This window comes from Anabrus simplex, chromosome 11, assembly GCF_040414725.1.
Source record: "Anabrus simplex isolate iqAnaSimp1 chromosome 11, ASM4041472v1, whole genome shotgun sequence".
Lineage (NCBI taxonomy): Eukaryota > Metazoa > Arthropoda > Insecta > Orthoptera > Tettigoniidae > Anabrus > Anabrus simplex.
The window spans coordinates 18,325,612-18,344,526 of NC_090275.1; the positions used below are offsets into that span (position 1 = coordinate 18,325,612).

At 40.1% G+C, this 18,915-nt stretch overlaps 1 protein-coding gene across 1 annotated transcript in view; it reads right to left on the bottom strand.

Moving 5' to 3' along the window:
• LOC136883434 (uncharacterized protein CG43867) overlaps nt 1-18,915 on the bottom strand; it is a 357,708-nt gene that overhangs the window by 254,876 nt on the left and 83,917 nt on the right. The window lies entirely within an intron of this gene.

The following is an 18,915-nucleotide window of genomic DNA, read 5'->3' on the forward strand; positions in this document are numbered from 1 at the left end:
GATATGAGAGAAAATATGAGACTCGCTGGACCTCAGAGAAATACACGGACCGGGAGAGGGTTTATAAAATGTGATGACTTGGTTTGCGGTTAATAACTCCTAAACGAAAACACGGACTAAGGTGGTTAAGGTGTATAAAACAGAAAAAAATTACAACTTATATTTGTATAAGAAAATGGTACGAATTCCAGAAGAAAAAAGGAAAGGGAAGGCACAAAATTTGAAGCGGAATTAAAAAAGGAAGAATCATCAATTTGACCATCTAAATATCAATTCGGACACCTCATGGAGGTGGCGTACCATTAGAAAGCTCTCACTGAGTCTCAGGTGGCAGTACAGTGCCCTACGACCCTTCGGGACTAAGTTAAAATGGTGTAGATAATGAGAGAATTTCTTAACTTCTTTCATATCGACTTCTGAATCTAAATTCTGATCCATGATGTGTGTACCATTGAATCTCGGATGCTTTGACGTTCCTACCACGGTGGGTCGATGTTAACGGGGGGAGGTTACAACAGTTCATGTGATATGCTGGTACGTTCTGTTCCTGTGTGTTTCCCCATGATTAATGTAGAATTGTAGAACATGTGTTCTAGCATGAAAATAAGGCATTGCCGGACTCATGTTCATATAACATACCTAGGCCACCCAGAAATTAGGTTCCCTATACCTTTTCTTGTGAAGTAACCGTATGTAGCGTGAAAATATAAGCATACGCGACAGATCTGTGACGTAGCAATCATATACCGACCGGACAAATCTCGTATCGTGTCAGCAGCGCAGCAGCAGTGAATCGAAATGGCGGCTCGCATTCTTCCTCCCGCCGCCTGCGACATTCGGTCCGTGATAAAGTTTCTACGGAAATTGCGATGGGTCATTCAAAGCAAGAGGCGTAGATGCTCAATCACGTGTTGCGCTTATCCATGGCAATGCTCGGCGCTCAGCAACTGTTCTGCAGGAGTTCAGCTGGGAGGTGTTTGATCATCCACTGTACAGTCCTGGTCTTGCTCCCAGTGGTTTTCATATTTTCTTGGACCTCAAGAAATTCCTGTCCTCCTGTCAGCACTTTCACACGGTCGAAGAACTGAAGACGAATGTCACGCGCTGGTTCAATTTCAGGCGCAGACTTCTACGACATTGGCATGCAAAAGTTGATCCCACGATATGACAAGTGTCTCAATTCCGGTGGTGATTATGTCAAAAAATAGCTCCAATATTGCTGTATCGGGTGCCAATAAAGATTATTATGTAACTGTGATGTCCTTTTCCCGGTCTACAGTGCCAGGAATAACGGCCGTGAGGAATCGACACCTCGTAATCTGCAGGCCTTCGGGCTGAGCAGTGGTCGCTTGGTAGGCCAAGCCTCTTCCGGGCTGTTGCGCCACGGGTTTTTACGTCTTTTTAAAAATGTAGGGAAACTCAATTATGGATGGCCCCTCGTATTTTCTTCTTCTACGCGTGAAGAATATGTCCTAAAAGTTTGGATGCACCTTATTGTTAGAGTATGTAGTTAATTCACAGAGGCTTGCAGACTGAATGATGAAAGGCACATTATATAATAAAGTAATTATTTCCCCGTGGTCCTCAGTAGGCCCAAACGACAAGAAGAAGAAGTAATTATTTATAATATCTGTGCCATCTGAAACGTTACGGTACCTTCTCAAATACTGAACTCCTTTCCATCGATTTGTATCGGTCATGTGTTTTCGAGCTAGTAGCTTAAAAGCGATCTGAAGCTACCAGCAACCTAGCCCCAGAAGTCCAGGCATCCCATGCCACTTCCCTGTTGAGCGGAGCTGTATAATTCACACTCAATATATCAGCTCTCAAGGCGCAGTACGTCTTCATTACGTCTCGCAGCCGCACGTTCTTTCTTTAAAGCCGAAGAGGCGTTGGCATGAGGGATGTCCTGCAGTCATCAGCCACATCAGTTGCTACACCAATTTACATACGATATTATTATTATTACTTTCTAAATACTAAGCCTTGTCGCTGCAACCACAGGCCTGTCTTAAACAGTTACCTTTAATTCTAATTAAGTGCCGACGAAAAAATAGTGTTACGGGAAGTCGGAAACTTTTGTCTGGGAAGCGGTATGTTCCGAGTTGTCAGCAGAGATGGCGTGGAACGACATTAATAAACGAATAAGCTTGAATGTAATTTTTAACAGAAGGAATGCTTATAATATGAAGATAAAGCTGGAATTCAAGAGGACAAATTGGGGCAAATATAGTTTACTAACGGATATGTTCAATACATTTTCCTCTTCTTTTGAAATCATTCAAGGAAAGGTTATGTAAACAACTGATAGGGAATTCGACATCTGGGCGACGGCCCAAATGGTGAGTGAAAATGGAATTCTGGTGACCAAGTTTTTGAAATATCACTCCTAGTCGTCCTTTTCCGCAACTGCCAACAACTTCTCTTTCGAAGCTGTTGCATTGAAAGTCATAGTGTTTTAAATGTGACCCAAGGTTTTTGCCTTCCTTCTTTCAATCTCTTTAAAGAGGCTTATTTTTACATCTATTTCTAGGAAGTGATGCATGTTAATTGTCTTCTGTACCCAATTATTTTCGGCCATTCTTCTTCAGCATGTTCGCTACCTCCAAGCCCTGTATTTCAAGTATCTCTGGTGTCCAACTTTCACATCCATACGTAATTACACCCCAGAGAATGTTCTTTATAAATGCCCTGCAATTCTTATGATTATGTACTTAGTGGTCAGTTCTTTTAAGTATTTATTTAGCGACTGGTGACAGTGCTACCGTGATAATAAAACTGCCTGACCTGCACAAGTTTCGAATTAGCCTAGCCCCTACGTTCTTTGGGTGGCCTTACTTATAACCACTGTCTTTGTCTTCTTGGTGTTTTTTTGAGGTTCCTCACTTGGAGACTACTACTACTACTACTACTACTACTACTGCACAGGGGAAGTTAAAGATACTGACAGTCGCAAGTCAGGAAGAAAAGCAGTTACAATCAAACGCATTTATCACAGAACTAACGATTCGAGGGGCGTAGCTATTAGCTTGCATCCGGGAGACGGTGGGTGATCATAGCAACCGTTCAGGCTGTGATGTAAGGTACTGTTACCTAGCAACCGTGCAGGCTATGTCTTAGGCTACGGCTGGCAGTCATTGATTTTCGCAAAGGGAAAAGTGATTTCTTTTTGTTAATAGCATGAGGACACCGCGAGAATATAGAATATCAGTTACGAGTTACGAATTACAAATGCCTATTGGCCGGGCTGAGTGGCTCAGACGGTTGAGGCACTGGCCTTCTAACCCTAACTTGGCAAGTTCGATCCTGGCTCAGTCCGGTGGTATTTGAAAGTGCTCAAATACGTCAGCCTCGTGTTGGCAGATTTATTGGCACGTAAAATAACTCCTGCGGGACAAAATTCCGGCATCTCGGCGTCTCCGAACACCATAAAAGTAGTTGGAGGGACGTAAACCCAATTACATTATTATTATTATTATTATTATTATTATTATTATTATTGTTAATGCCTATTGGGCACAAATTTTGTCACTTTAAAACCATTAACTGAGGACAAAATGCAAACCTTACACCTGAAAGAAGAAAACCAATACAGAAGTGTAAAAATGGTCCTTAAGCTTTACGAATCGGTAACTCATATTAAATTAGCTCAATTAATTTGTAACTAGAGGAAAACTATAATTTCTGCACGTTTTGACGATGTCAGTTACTCGATACTAAATCGCAGCAATTGGCTGTATTCTGTGAACTACAAGGTGATTTTTTTAAGCGACCGTATACGTACGGGCAGTACAAGCCGAATAGAACCGTGGCGTTATGTTTGTGGCCGTGTTGAAATCGAGCAAAGTCTGAAGTAATTAATATGGGATTCTTAATCACACTGACGAACAAATGAGAGATTGGACTAGAGGTACGGTAGAGGAAAACAAAGGTTACTTGTATCTATTTTAGTTTAAATTACCTCTTCTCGGACTACAGCTCTAAACACGAAAAATAAAAACACGGTATTTCAAAATTAATTGTCGAAATGGATATTTGGCAGACTATAGCGTAGCTTTAGAACAGTGAACCGTGCTCTGAAGCTAATATTTCCAGAGCTAACTTCATTAGTGCGGGGAATTACGGCTTCATTTCACCAATAACTGGAATTGAAAACGGCTCGGAGCATTTTAGCCCAGAAAACCGGCCAATTTCGTCGGAAAGTCGCCGCTAATTTCCAAGATCTATAACCACGAGCCAATCAACTAAATACAAAAAGCCATCACGACTACATTTAGGGGGACATTTTTATGGAAGGGGGAAATAAATAACAGTGGGCGATCCCCCCTCTGTGTGAATGTATCATGAAAAAAATGTAACGTGCAGCGGAACTGAGTACAGGATGTCGGATGTATACTGGAAATTGTGACGTATGGTGCAACATAGTTAAGATATCTTGAGAGCTTTCTCCAAAACTAATCTTTTCATCCCGGTTGAAAGAAAAAAAAAACTACCAAACGATGTCTGTGCATAGGCAACACTGCACCGAGGAGTCGATCACATCAAACAAGAAAGGGGCAGAGTGAGCGGAAGCAGTACTGGGTGGGGGGATAGTAGGAGAGGTTTACCGTGGTAGGTACCAAACATCAAAAAAGAACACCACGTTACAAAAAACTTTTAGATGACCAAGTGTATTGGAAACAGCAGCTTTAATGAGAATACAGTACACACTAACATTTTTGGAGAAAATAGATCCTCAAATATACCCTGGACATTTTAGGAAAGTATCAAAGGGATAATTAAGCTAAACCTACAGAATTAAATTGACCAATATATATACAAGAGATTAAAAAGGAACTGCCATGCAAGGTCCGTGCTTTAACAGTTTTTCCAAAGTTATACAGATAATCATCTCAGATGATATATTTCTTATGTAGAGTTTCAAAACCTTTGGAAGAACAACTTTTTTTTGTCAAAAAATTGGTGAAAAAAGTTTATCACAATATACACCTTGTTAACCAAGAAGATATAGTCCGAGCAAAAATCCCAGGCATTGATTACAAAGACAAAATAGTTCGGGTCCCCGTTTTAGAGGAAACGTTTTCGAAAGGGGACTAACCCACAGATAAGTTTGGACATAATTACAAAAATCGTTACATAGAACACTGTGTCAGCGTGAATCTCGGTCATATAATAGAACTAGATCACAAAACCAGTTTTCTCAATTATTATAATTATTTTGAAAAGAGAGGTGTCACACACACACACACACAAAATCACCTCAAATGATAATTATTAATATTATTATCTGATCAAATTTGGAGGGAACAAGTACACTTTTGCCATGAAGATCAAGAAATATTTGGCCACAAAAAAACAAACTAATACGCCTTCAGGGCGCCCTAATATAAAAAGCATATACACCTAATAAAAGAGAAAAGGGTAGGGTAAAAAGGAGGATCAGTACAATAAGGATGAGTGAGGATGAAAAGAAAGGAAACTCCGACTGCGTAATGCTGGAGAATGTTTGATCTGCCAATAGATTTTTTTTTTTTTGAATCGTCTAAGGTTGTGAAAGTTCTGTTTGACGATGTTTAGGCTCAGTCCACATCACCAAGTGTTCAGCACTAAAAATCAATTAATCTTAATCAATTTGAAAGTGCCAAGGAGTTAGACTCGAAACCAAAGCCTTGAAAGTTTTCATAGCATGCCATCACTCAAAATGCCGAAACAGGCCGAGTATTAAAGTTTCCAAAACAAGTTTAGTAAATGATATGTTTAGCTCACCAAAGTCCTTTCAGAATAACTCCATCAGCAGGTAGGGAAGAAAATGGCGCAGCACACGGCAAGCCGTGCGAGGCACACACACACACACACACACACACACACACACACACACACACACACACACACACACACACACACACACACACACACACACACACACACACACACACACACACACACACACACACACACACACACACACACACACACACACACACACACACACACACACACACACACACACACACACACACACACACACACACACACACACACACACACACACTATTTACAGAAGATGATGCCAGTCTGCCCAAGACGGGCCAAGCAGTCCAATATATACACGCCCGGAAGCGTAGACCAGTTCATTTGAGAAAGATCATGTAACGTGGCACATGACGTAGTAGGTGCGAGGCAGACAGAAAGACAGCAGTCAGTGTGTCGAGAAATGTCGGAGGGTAACGACAGGTGAGCAAAGTAAGGTAATTCCGATGATAGGAAGAAGTATTGATAACCAGAGCAGATAATAATAATAGCATTATAGTCTTGTAGAAACATAAAACTGTAGAGTATGTGGAGATGTACATGCGACGAAGTTTGCAGAAACTCGTAGAACGTCGATGGAGAGGTTATGGCAGTAGCACGTTACAAAATGTACGCAATAATTTTACATCATCTCTTTATTTTATCTTTCTTCTTATTTCCTTGCAGCCTCTGTAGAAAAGGAGAACAGGAGATTAGGAATACCTGCCTTGTGACCAGAGAAGTGTACAGACGCAAAGATCAGGCATTACAAGACAACCGTGAGGAACACAGCACTGTACGTGGCCGAGACGATGATACTAGGGAGGCATAGGGCAGAGCAACAGGAAAAATAAGTAAGAAACATTCTGAAGAGGATACTGGGACAAAAAGAAGAAGTGAAAAATGGGAACGAACATCAAGGGACGAACTGTACCGAAACATGAGGACAAATAAGACTCAAAAGAGCAAGATTTGGTGAACGTGTGATCAGGATTGACATGGACAGTATGGGAGAGAACGGGTAGGATGAGAGGAAATACGGGACTAAGTGAATTGTCTGGACTGAGATTTGGATCAAGGTGGAAGGGACAGGGAACTGAAGAAATAAATAAACACAAAGCAATAAAATAATAACAATAATAATAGTAACAATAACATTAATAAACCGTAGTCGATCTCAAAATTACAACTAAGGTTTTGAGCCCTAGAGGTTGCCTCAAGATGTATTCTGGCTATTGTTTGGTTTTTGGCGATAAGTTTTACGATAGGATGCCCTTCTTGACGTCAAACCTCAACAGGGTTAAATCAGCAAGCTAACAAACAAATAATTGAAAAACTTCAAAGAGCATATAAAATTACTCGGAACAAATACAATAAAAAACTATATCAAAAAAGGCAAAATTACGACATCATAACGCAGTAGTTAAATCTGAAGCACTTTATGCGTCTGAAACTATTATAATTGGTGGCAGATTTCGAATAAAGATGATCGAAAAACAAGAAAGAAAAACCGCAGGAAAATCTTAGGACCAAAATGCGATAGCGGAATTTCGATGAAAAAGAAATCACATAAAATCTATCAAGTAACAGAAAAAAATCTCAGATACAATCAGGAAGCGGCGATTACAATTTTATGGTCACTTACATACAATGGATAATAACAGGCTCACAAGGAAAATGTCAAAATCACAATAATTGGCTAAAAGAAAGCAGTGAAGACCTAAATGAAATTAGCATTCAAAATAGAATACAATACAGAATCTTAATTCACAAACACAAATTTTCTGTAAATCCCACCCGACTAAATACAGGATGTACTAAACAACTTAAAAAGGAACACAGCGAGAGGATGATGAGATGCTGGGAAGAAAAGGAGAAAAAACAAAAAAAGTGAAAAGTCCAAACGTGCTCCTTAGTTGGGCATAACGAATTTAATAATAATAATAATAATAATAATAATAATAATAATAATAATAATAATAATCCAAACTAAACGAAACCCCCCATCCCACTACAGCCCTTGAAAGGCCTCGGCTACCAAGCGACCGCTGCTCAGCCCGAAGGCCTGCAGATTATGAGGTGTCGTGTGGTCAGCACGCCGAATCCTCTCGGCCGTTATTCTTCGCTTTCGAGAACGGGGCCGCTATCTCACCATCAGATAGCTCCTCAATTCTAATCACGTAGACTGAGTAGACCTCAAACCAGCCCTCAGGTCCAGGTGAAAATCCCTGACCTGTCCGGGAATCGAATACGGGGCTTGTAAGAGGCAGGCACGCTACCCCTACACCACGGGGCCGGCACATAATAATAATAATAATAATAATAATAATAATAATAATAATAATAATAATAATAAACTGATATAACAAAAAATCTATATCTAGGAACGCAAAATTAAGACATTACAACTCAGTTATCAAACATGAAGCAGTATACGCCTCGGAAACCTCGATCATTGCAGGCAGATCATTTATTGGCGAGACAGAGAAACAGGAGAGGAAAATATTAAGGGAAATATTTGGTCTAGTCTATTCATAGGGAATTTGGATGAAACGGATGTCTCGGCAGCTTTATCAGCATTCTGAAAATATCACCGACATCATCAGAAAAAGGCGATTAAAGATCTATGGCCACATTCTCAGAATGAACAATGAGAGGCTCACCAAAGGAAATTGCATAACAAGAACAACCATCATTTTGCTGAGAAGATGAATATCACGACCAGTAAGTCGCGGAGTGAAGAACGGAGCGAATTGCTCAGTGCCCAGATTAAGAGATTCTGGGCAGAGCAAAAATCAACACAAGATAATTAACGCTGTAAAATAATAGCAATGATAATAATAATAATAATAATAATAATAATAATAATAATAATAATAATAATAATAATAATAATAATAATAATAATAATGAGTGTGTTAAATCCTAAATCGTCAGAGTGGAAGTGGTTTCTCTCTGCACTCTGGATATGAGAAGGTGTTGCCAGTATAAGGGCGGGCTCACCGCCCAATAATGAGGGAGGGAGGGTCGATTTGGGCTGTCACAGAGCACAAGAAATATGACCGGCATTAAAATGAGCCATACTGGCAAGTCAATAAGGCTATTTTGTAAACAGTCTGTTGCTCGGTCCAAGAAAACCATTCCGCGCCGAGTCACAAATCGCTGTCACATTTGACAAGTAGCTCGCTCGCTTTGATCGATTCTCTCGTCGCTACAGGTACAATAAAGTACCACCTTATTTGGCAACGGTAAATCAAGGAGACATTTTCTTCTTTACACTGTATTTAAAGCTCATCCTTCCACTGCGGGAATGATTTAGAGATGTCGCTGAATGGCAGTCCTTCTTTCTCTCTCTAGCACAGCACTCCGGAGAAGCGAATTTAGAAATATATATATCCTCAGAGAGAAATCTATAGCAATGTTCGGAGCTGCTTTTTGTAAAACATTGAAAATCCACAGCCTATTTCCAGTCATTCGACCGGGTCAGGAATGGAATGAAAGAAGCCCTCATGTAGCGGCGAGGATAGGAAATATGCTGGCTGCCGAAGCCTGTCTCACTCCTGTGCGGCAATGATAAGTGACTGACAGATGAAATGTTAATGGGGAGTGTTGCTGGAATGAATAATGACAGAGGAAACCGGAGTAACCGGAGAATAACCTTTCCCGCCTCCGCTTTGTCCAGCACAAATCTCACATGGAGCGATCGAGATTTGAACCACGGTATCCAGAGGTGAGAGGCCAGCGCGTTGCTGCCTGGGCCACGGAGGTTTCTTTGCAAACATTCTTCTTCTTGTTCTTATTCTTAGGATCGTTTCAACCTCCTATGAGTTACTATTACACAACTTCCTTGACTCTGAATATTGAATTTTCACGACCGCATTGTAATGGAAACAGAATTTCAACTTATTAGGTCGTGTTACGACGCGAAATCGGGAGGTTGTGGGTTCGGATCCGACTGGTGTCCGGCTGGCCATTTTTGTTCTGTACTTAACATCTCTTCAACACGTACTACATGTACGTAACACGACCTAATAAATTGAAAGTCTGTTTCCAACTTCCTTGACTGTTGATGTTCTTGCTTTTTACGGCAATACTCCTTCATTCTCTGGCTCGCTTTTGCTCGTTCCTCATCCGAGAACACCTTCTTGTTCTCCTGAGTTTCTCTACGAACAGATCGGTCACCTCCGCAATTCTCCTTCTGAACACTGCTCTGTCTGTAACATCTCCCTCCTCAGTGACACAGTTTTTAAGATCCTGACGAACCTTTTTTAGCCGTGGTATTTGGGTCTTTCTTCTTTTTACTGGAAGATGAGCATCTTATTTGCTAGGCGTTCCAGTCCCATCCTTCTCAGATGTCCATAGAAAGTCAGTCGCCTTTTTCTTATCGAGGTTGGAATGTTCTCGCATTTTTCATACAACTCTTGATTTGATCTCAAACGGAAGGCAAACTCATTTGTTGTTGCTTTCTTGGGTCTTGGGATTTTCCTCAGAAATTTACGCTCTTTCTCTTCTAATTCGGTAATCCCCTTTCTGGCAATTGCCTCTGCATTATTATTATTATTATTATTATTATTATTATTATTATTATTATTATTATTATTATTATTATTATTATTATTATTGTCGTTACTGTTAATATTTTCTCCACGTTTGACAATCTTTGCGGTATTTTTAGCCTTCTCTGCTGGTATATTTTCATACTTTCTCCTACTTTTTCCGTATAGGACCTCCCTTTTCTCACTCGTGTTTCCCCAGTCTCCCGGAAACTACGGAACGTTTGCTTGTTTATTTATTTATCATCAACTGACTTATTACTTCTCCAATTACAGATGATATATTAAATTCAAATAGAGTCCAAGCTCGATATTTTCAGCATCTCGAAGTAACTTAAATTTCCTGGCCTTTTGTCCTATTCTTCACGTGCAGTGCTGCCAACTGTAACGGTTCAAATCCCGTTACAAGAGGATATCTGTATTTTTATTATTGTATGATTTTATCTGTATTTTATTATTATTATTATTATTATTATTATTATTATTATTATTATTATATCAGTATTATTATTATGTTATCTGTGATATTGTTACTATTATTGTAATTATCAGTCTTATTTAATTCAATTTTGCAATGCCTGTTGCTTGCAAGATTGTACTTAGATGTATGCATATATACGTATGTGTAGATTATCATTAAATACCTGTACAGTGAGAGTTTCGATATATCAGAGACTGGATGTGACGTTGGTGCATTGTGCAAGATTGATGGCGATTCTGCCAAGTCATTGCCACGCCATGGCTACGGCATCGTATTTATTTAGATATGCGCTCAGAGAGTCGCCGCTCCGGGCTATTTCACCACTGTGTGTAATATCTGTCGCGTAGGTGGGAGTATGTCATTGTTATTTTTGGAGATTACGTAGCTGTGTCAACCAACGTCTATATAAGGTGGGTGCATATTGTAGCGTCAGTCAGTTATACGGATGCAGTACAGTGAAGAAGTCTACTAGATCAAGAGGCCTTAGTTGGTCAGTCAACGAGTGTGAACGAGAGATGGTGAAGACTTAGTGAGCCATTAATTATTGGTCACTTAGTTGAAGACACGGACGCAAGGGCTTACCATGAAGTCAGAGAGGGCAACCCTGGACCTGCCAAGAGGTAATACCATATTGACTTACAAAGAAGTCAGATGATATGGAGAAGAAGCAGTCACAAGGATGTATCACCAAGTTAGGCGTGACACATCTATAGTAAACACCAGATCAAAGGAATACGTCGTAATTACATTCAAAGTGTTCAAGGTACAGTCAAGTGAATCAGTGAGGGAAATATTTCGTATAAAGTGTTAAATGTCCGGTCAAGAAGAATTCAAATTCATGCCTAGTTTCTTTCAGTTGCAATGTCATAATTTCATATTCTCATCTGTTTTATCGCAACAAGACTCACTATTTTTTATATATTATTTAAAGAATATATTTTGTTCTATCAAACGAATTCATAGTTTCATTTCTTTGACAGTAAAATATCTTAACCTCAAAATTAATGGGGAAACCGAACGCCAATCTCCTTTTCCCAGAACTTATATGGTATGTTGTCAAAAGTAAGCTTATTACCCCACACCCTAGAGATAGTTAAGAGTCTCATTCTATTATTGCTGCACTGAGTGGCAGCTGGCGCCCTTCAAATAACGTATGTGTAAGTAAGCAGGTAACGAGTAAGTGTGAGTACAAGGTCCGACGAGTGTGTATTTTATTGAATGAATATTAATTTTCATAATTTCCATTTTAAATGCAGATATTTCATATTTTTCAAGTAAAATGCAGTTTAATATGTTTCAAAAGTTAGTAAGACAGTTAGGAAAGTTACACAACTTAGCGGATTTTCCGCTAAACTTGGTGGAATTAGAAAACTGTCGGCGGAGAAATATATCATTTAGCGGACAGTGTATTTATTTACAGCGGAATTCAGTGTTTTATCCATTTTAGGTTTTATTTTAAAATTTGTACTCCAGTCTGTCTCCAAGCTATTCCGCATTTCTTATCAGGAGCTAGCAGTCACATGAGAAAAACATGTTATTTGGATTTGATGTTATAAGATCATGGTATCATAAATTTGCAATGCGTGGGGAAAGGTTACTTTTCTCTTAGTTGACAATGACGACAGATAATGAAAATGTGAGAGAGTAGCATTTACTGTATATTTATGCTATGAAGGAAGACCGTTTAATGAACTGCCCAGTTCTGTGTGTGGCCCTTGAGGTAGGGGATTCACCTAGTTTGCACCCGGCAGTAAAACGTGTACAAGTTTTACCTCGCCGGCTCGCAGGCAGGTGGTTCATTCCAGTGAAACTCACAGATCAGGTGAGTGCAGATGTTTACTTATATTATTATTATTATTATTATTATTTGAGATCGGATTTCTTGGCAGAATTTTAGCGGATTTTTAGTAGTTTTTAGCGGATCTTGAAAATATAAGTTGGCAACACTGTTCCGTGTAATTATTTCTCTATTACTCAAAATTCGGTTACACGAATTTCTCGATTTCCAGATGCAAACATTTCCTCCCTTGAAGGAATAAATACTTCGTAACTCCAATTTTGTGCAACTTTAACTGTGGAATACGGCATTTGTGGTTTGTGAGGAACAGTTAACAAGTAAGTAAAGTGTTACAGTGGATCTGCGAGCTAGCATGATGAGAACGGAAAAACTAAAACTTCTAGTGATCGGAAAATCAGCCAGGCCACTCTGTTTCTCGGGTCTGAATTAATTACCGGTCACGTACGAAAGCAACCCCCGAAGTCGCGGATCACAAGCTCCATTTACGAATCTCGGCTGCGTGGTATTGACGAGAAGTTTCAACGTGAAGGGAGGAAAGGTTAGCAGTAACACACTGAAGAGACTAAAGGATTTTTTTCCAAAGGTATTTACCGAGATATGTCTCTTGTTTCACTACTGTATGTATTGTACCCTGTTTTCTAAAAAGTTACTATAATAATGGTCATATTTAAAGCGATGCCGTAAAATAGAGTTTATTTGTATACTTTTAATTACTGTTAAAAATAATGTATTCAGTATACGCCCGAAGATACATACGATTCCATTATATGCTATACATGTTCAAAAACGGTATTCTCTATATATGGAAATTTCGATAACTCGAAATAAAATTTCGCTCCCGAGATTGTTCGAAATATCGAGGTTCTACTGTAATAAAAATATTAACAACACTTACTAGTAACAATTATAACTAAGCAATATACAGTCTATTCATATTTACAAAACACGTACGACAGAAAAGAACATGAAAACAGGAAAGTGTTTATACATTTGAAAGACCGATAGATAAAAAGTAATAATGTTATTTGCTTTACGTTCCACTAACTACTTTTACGGTATTCGGAGACGCCAAGGTGCCGGAATTTTGTCTGGCACGATTTATTTTACCTGCTAGTAAATCTACCGTCATGAGGCTTCAAATACCACAGGACTGAACCAAAATCGAACCTACCAACTACTGGTGGATAAAAGAAGGAAATATAAATTTTAGTTACCAAATAAGCAGAACAGAATACAAAGAACTATGTATCTATGAGGCGCCAATAAGATTTCTGCGAATGCCACCAGCTGAGGAGTGAAATACATCCACCACCCCGCTAATTTCATTCAGGTATCTCAGGGCCTGCATAAACCGAGTTCCTGTGTGATTCAGTTATTACCTGGGTAAGTGAAAGGTGACAGTGTGCTGGTGTTATGGGAAGGAACATGATCTGGTAGCAACTGGAGTAAATTAGGACAAACAAGGAAATTGCTGACACATTTGCGTATGGCACATGCATTAACATACTTGCGCGTAGTTCTAAGAGCCTCAGTACGCATCTTTGTAAAAAAGAGATCATAATCTATCCATGCAATCTTCATACCCAAGCACTTTGAACAAGTTGTCTGAACTGATGACGTAATCTTCCAGCACCCCCATCTTCGTCAAGTCCAAAATGTCTTCTAGAAACCATTTCAGTTCTGTCTCCCTCTTCCTGAAGAATTCAAAGGTTCTCTTCGTTAGTCTGTTACTGTCCATGCTTAACACGTGTTCATAGAATTGTAACCCTCTCTTCCTCACCAATTCAGCCACTTTTTCTATTCTTCTTAGTATTGTTGTTCCCACTGTGGATCAGTGGTAGAGTGGCCTTCGTATCCCATAATATTGGGTTCAAACCCGGCAGAGGTAGTCGTATTTTTGAAAGGAGGAAAAAGTCCATTTGGCTCTTAATGTCGTACGACTTGGACAGGTAAAAGATTCTCTGGTTACACATTTGGTGTTTGACAAAATTAATTGAAATGAAATGGCGTATGGCTTTTAGTGCCGGGAGTGTTCGAGGACATGTTCGGCTCGCCAGATGCAGGATTTTTGATTTAACTCCCGTAGGCGACCTGCGCGTTGTTATGGGGATAAAATTATGATTAAGACGACACATGTAACCGGCCTCCGTGCAACCGAAATTAACCAATGATGGTTAAAATTACCGACCTTTCTGGGAATCGAACCCGGGACCCCTACGACCAAAGACCAGCACGCTAACAATAATTTAGCCATGGAGGCGGACACAACATTATTTAAAATCAGGCAAAGACCACCCAAAAGAGATCCCGACAGCCAAAGCGTAACATTACTATTATTATTACTTCTGTTTACTTCAATGAAATTTCGTTGGTTAGAGACAAGAGGTTCACTCATTCAGTATACATTTATGACTAAGACAGTCGTCCCTCCTGTACTCTGTGAGCACGTTGAGTTTGACGGGCAGTGGGTGGGCGAGCATTATCCTGTTGGAACAGCACATCACCTTCCTGTTGTAAGAACGGAAAGAATGGGTTTTACAACATTTTGTGCATGCGGAGCGCTGGCCAGCATTCCCTCCATAAACATCAACGGTGAACGAGAACTGTAGCTAATTGCACCTCAGGCCTGTGTGTCTTCGACGAAAGCACTCTACGAGACAGCGCTCACCAGGTCTACGTCGGTACGCGCGAACGACAATCACTTGCGTGCAAGAGCATCTGCTTACTTGGCTAAAGACCAAGGCGCGCCATCCCATCCTCCAGGTGATCCTCTGACGACAGCGGTTGGGCCATGCACGTCGACGCTGTGGCATGAGTGGAAGACGGGCTAGAGGTGTGCGTGCCCATGGTCCCACTCCTAGTAACCGGTTGGCAACAGTTCGTGTTGACACTTCTGGGCTCACAAACCCTCGTATCTGTGCTGTGCTAGCTGTACAATCTGCCACTGCTGCCCTTACAATACGACGATCTTGGCGGATGTCTGTGCTGCGTGGACGTCCAGAACCTCGTCTACAACTGTAAGAACGTTCGCGTGTCAACGGTTGCCAGCAATGATGCACAAATAACGTGACACGTCCAACTTGTGTGGAAGTGCTCCGAAAGGACCATCCCGCCAGTCCAAAGGAACGATTTGACCCCCCTTTAAACTCACTCAACTGGCTGTAGAAAGCATGAGTGCGTTCCCGTGGCATGGTGCCTACTTTCTTTACACGTCTGCACCATACTGAGCCCTATGGCGCGAGCGTTCAGACACAGGTGGCGCTCTGGTAGGTATGCCACTACGCTATCCGCTGGCGGACGACGTTGAAACCATAATCAGTAAATCTACTATCCCCCAGGTGCAGAATGCAGACATCGGTTGGAAATCGACATTGTCTTTCAAGATGTTCTAAAAAAATTCCGGTAGTGTATTTCATAACGTTTTCTTACAGTAATACCTTGTGGTTGTACTTTGAAATATGACTCTACATCTGTTAGTAGTTCGCACTGCTAACAATGTTCTTGGTTCATTATAATACTACTACTATTAAACTGAATCAAGATGTAGAGAAGGTAAGGCCGTTGCGTAAGTAGAATGTCAGGTCTCAGACGAAATTACATTTAAATCGGCCTGTGTTCAAGCAGACTTTCTTATACTGGAGTGGAACCTTGGTGGACTCAGGATATCTTATTCATAAGTTGGAAGTAACAGACGTGAAAACTGCGATAATTCTTACTGATACAAAGATGTGGGATGAAGACTCTTGAAGGAACTCTATGGGCGAGGGAGTTTCGGTGATGAGGTCGTGTCACAAATGAAGGAGAACAGGTTACCTATGACACCGAAGAAGCCCAATGCAAGGATGGTTAGATACAGTTCTTAATGATTTAAAGCCAAGAGCTGTGGAGTTAAGGGAGGCCACAGAGTCAGTTGGAAACAAAGGTAGTGGAGGCGCTTAGTTCATTCACAGAGTATTGCAAACGGAACGCTGAATGGCGTAACCGTCTATAATGAAGATGCATGTATTTATAAACGTCTAATAATATTGTACAATTAAATTTTCACTCGTAAAATTGCTTCTCGAAAAGAACAACTCCAAACTCTTTATGTTAATTATAAGCTCCATTCCATGAAGTCATGCCGACCAAATTCCATTTCAATACGTACATTTTTGCTAGATTTGGTTGTGGATTTGTTTGATTTAAAATCAACAGTTAATTTACTTTTTAATTATCTTTAAATGCTACTCACTTAATTTATTAATAATAAAAAGCAATGGTCCAAGATAGGAACCCTGTGGCACTCCACATGTTTCTGATTACTGTGGAACATTTTAACTCTCCGGTTGTTTCATCATTAAAATGCCGTACTGCAACAAAACAAATACCTCACACAGGTCTGCACGCCATGTCGCACCTTTCTTGACACCATTGTCTTTAGTTCACGCTTACAAGAGCACACTTCTATAAACGCCGTGAACTTACCAATGCATATTTTGAGTTTTAATGTTGAAAACTTTTCTTAGCAGACAAAGTAGGGGTCTCCATACTATGACAAACGTAAAATTAAGCAATTTCCTCAATTGTGCCGAAATTTGATGGGCTAAAGGGACCGGAAAGGTTTCATTTTGTGAGTCTTAGATAGCTCTATTAAATTTAAAAACATAGAAAATCACTTCCGGCCTAAATGCAGTTTCGGAAAAGCCTAAAACCGCTTGTTTCTTTCTTCGCTTTCTTTTTGATTCAAATCCTAGCCAAGTTAACTTATTTACAGAATTCTTTCTGTAATGTGTTCCCTCAGACGGTTTTGATTTTTTGAAAATTGTCCACACCGAATGTAGTTATAAGGACTTAAGCGAAACTCTGTATTGACTGACATTTGCGCTCGTAGTGGTAGAAAAACGCAAACTAATCTAATCGACCGCATAACGATTATTAAGAAAAGGATTGCAATTTTTAGGAATAAATAAATAATATATTCCCATACTTTATTATATTTACCGACAATTCGCAGCTCATATCTCTAGGATGTTTTCGACATTGAGTTGCTTGCTTGAAGGGCTAGAATTGTAGATGTTTGTTAGGAGACAAGAATTGGAATGATCATGCACTGTCCGTTGTTTCCTCCGGGCGAACATCTCTTAGATTTCTGGTTATATATTTACATTATCTGTTCCATATTGTCCATTTCAAAGAAAACAGTATCTTAACCGAAGTCAAACGTCGGCCGTTCAGTCATCCTCATGTAACTGAAGGGGCCCGGTTCCAAGATCTAAAAACCGGTCTTAAATTCGTTGTAGAGGCAGGAGTGAAACAGAACCTCTCGTAGAGCGGATTGAAGCTTTAACTGCCAGACCGCAAAGAAAGGAAAAACGTAAAGAAGCGGAGAGAAGATTAAAAGCCAGCAGCCGTTAAAAACACACCAGAACGAACTCGACGAACAGAATAAATAGAGCCCGATTAATACTCTCCGAATAGATGCGGAAACTGTCAGACGAACTTTGGTCGAGAAAGTGTACAACTGTCATTAAAATTACTAGCTATTACGTATTCTCTTGTAAAACGTTTCGTGACAGCGTGTCGTAACAATGTGCACCCCCTGACTAGTTTATCTCCGGGGAGCCATCACTCCACATCCATATTCAACTGATGGTCAGGCATGACGGACTCAGGGAGTTGCGCCCTGTTACGTGCATTAGAGTCGTGTGATAAGTCACACATGTTCGAGTGTAATACCTGGGGATCTAGCAGCTCGCTGTGGGAATGGCTGGGGGGGATAACATAGCTGACATACCGTCGAAAAGTGAATTGCTTTGTCGTTCACAGGAAAAGATATTCAAAGGGCTGTATACGGGGAAAATTAATTCTATACACGTAAAGTGAATTTTGAGGCAGTAGAAAAATTAATTCCGTCTGGTGAAAATTATATTTTATGAAATATGGTGAATGAAAGGCAAAGCGAAATACATGAACATTGGAAATAGTTCAGGCTACGATTCTAAAAGCAGTAACAGATACAATCTAAGTCATCGCCTGAAGATAAACTGTTGAAACTAATAAACCATTACATGGCTCACTAAGAGTGGTGTTTCATACCACTTCTGTCCCTAGTTATATCAAACTGAAGCTTTGAGTGTTCTCTCTCAATGACCCCTCGAAAAATAAACTCTAAAACTGACAAGGTAGGAATAATAACATTATTGACTTGACATGCCTTTGCTGACGGGACCTAGTGTTTACAGTGCACTATGTCTTCTGGTATGGGCTAGAGCAATCTTGTTACTTTCATTGATCTGTCTCAGCTTTATCCTTGG